Raw genomic sequence first — 1833 nt, 5'->3', positions numbered from 1 at the left:
TACTACTAGGAAGCATTTTTGAATTCAGGCATTTTTTTATTTACAAGAAAAAAAAACTTCTTTTTTTTTTTGAAATACCAAGGAAAAAAGCTGTGTGCTACCATATTATTCTTTCAAAGTTCGTATACATTCTGCTTCTACATTTAATATTTATTGAAAAATTACAACTGAGTTTTTGACTTTTCATCTCTGAAACTGTAAGAAAACCCAGATCTTGGCTTTTCCTTTGACAAAATTGTCTTTCTTATGCTTCAGTTTCACAAAATTGGGATGGAAATTAAAACCAAAAAAGAAATAGAAACATGATTGTCTACCAGATATGTTGCATTTCTCATTCAACCTTAACAAAATTATACATGTTGGTTTGTCAATGTTTCAGGTCATGATTCATAATGTCCTTTGACGCATTGGCAAAATACTAATATATAAAAACAAAAATATCAATAATAATAAATCTTATCCATGTACAGTTTCAGTATCTCAAATTGATATGGTCAGAGCAGACTTCTTATGAGAGATTAATACACGTAGACAAAGGTAATTATTTATTTATTTTTTCTTTTGATATACTATCAGAAACACAGATTCATATATATACACATACATATGTACAGCTAGGAAGTACATTTTACTTAATACATAATTTTCGCTCTTTCATATGACAGATCTGAGGGAGAAAAAAATCATCGAGAGAATCCAATCCCAATGAGTAAAAGGAGAAACAGATATCAGAAGGAATATATAGACATGAATAGATCATAACACATGAATACAAAAAGAAATGCATATACGACATGAATTGACAAAAACGCTTCATCTAAAAAGCACTCTTCCCTAGGCACTATGAGAGAGATCTCGAAAACCACCAACCTCCTTGTGACAGAAATTATGTCACCTAAAAAAAGAAAAAAAACCCTAACAATTAATATCTCTTCAAACCATATCTTTTTTGATCCATCTTCTGATTCCTCAGAAGCTTGTTAAAATAAAAAAATTGAAATAAATAAATAAAAAAAACAGAAAAAAAAACCTAAACATCAAGGGCATAAACAACATTCAAAATCATCAAATCAGAATCGGAAGAGAGAGGAACAAAAGAGAATAATAAAATTGTTAATAAAAAAATACCCAGATGATCAAAAACGAAAAACATGTACACCTATTTTTTCACAGAAATGGTTTTCCATAGAGAAACAAAAAACCCTAGTGGCTTCTCCAAGATGGAGACGGAAGTTGATTTAGGGTTTAGGGTTTAAGGGGCTATCAGGACGGGGCTTTTTTTCGTGCTTCCATTAACAGGTGAAACTGCCACATGATCTACTCTTTCCTTTAACATAGGAAAGCTCAGATCATGCTGGCAGCTTCAACTATTATAGGTGCACGATACAATGATACATATGCATAAAGTACCCTCCTCCTCCTACATCTCCGTGATAAGACTGTCTAGACCACGCCTTCAAAGCCTGCTCTTGATGGTCTGCTTCTTCTTTCCTTTCTTTCTTTTTTGCTCTCTTCTTGTTTTTTTTCCTCCAAGGGTTTCCATAGAGATAAGAAAGAGATGAGAGGATATAAATAGAGAGGGAGGCATATTTTTTGAGGACTTTTGGTTTCTACTTCTTCCAAATTTACAATTGGCATATTCCACCCTCATCTTTTTTGTCTTATATGTGAAATAAGGGTGTCATCTTTAACAACATAGATAGATAGCCAAGAAAAAAATATATACATAAAAAATGTTATGGAAAATGATATTTATCTGAAATTCTTTTTTCCATTTTTATATTATCCGATGAGAGAAATATGCTTGTTTTTTTGGTGAATGATGAGAGACAT

At 31.6% G+C, this 1833-nt stretch overlaps 1 long non-coding RNA gene across 1 annotated transcript; it reads right to left on the bottom strand.

The window, feature by feature from the left end:
* Nucleotides 1-528: 528 nt before the first annotated feature.
* On the bottom strand, nt 529-1623 carry LOC125420825 (uncharacterized). Its single transcript, XR_007239115.2, has 2 exons — nt 1160-1623; nt 529-895 (listed from the first exon to the last, which is right to left on the bottom strand). It is a non-coding gene; the product is annotated as an uncharacterized LOC125420825 (long non-coding RNA).
* Nucleotides 1624-1833: the final 210 nt, after the last annotated feature.

The sequence above is a fragment of the Ziziphus jujuba genome, chromosome 10, assembly GCF_031755915.1.
Source record: "Ziziphus jujuba cultivar Dongzao chromosome 10, ASM3175591v1".
Lineage (NCBI taxonomy): Eukaryota > Viridiplantae > Streptophyta > Magnoliopsida > Rosales > Rhamnaceae > Ziziphus > Ziziphus jujuba.
The sequence above is the reverse complement of the archived record's forward strand: the minus strand, read 5'-3'. Positions and strand labels throughout refer to the sequence as shown.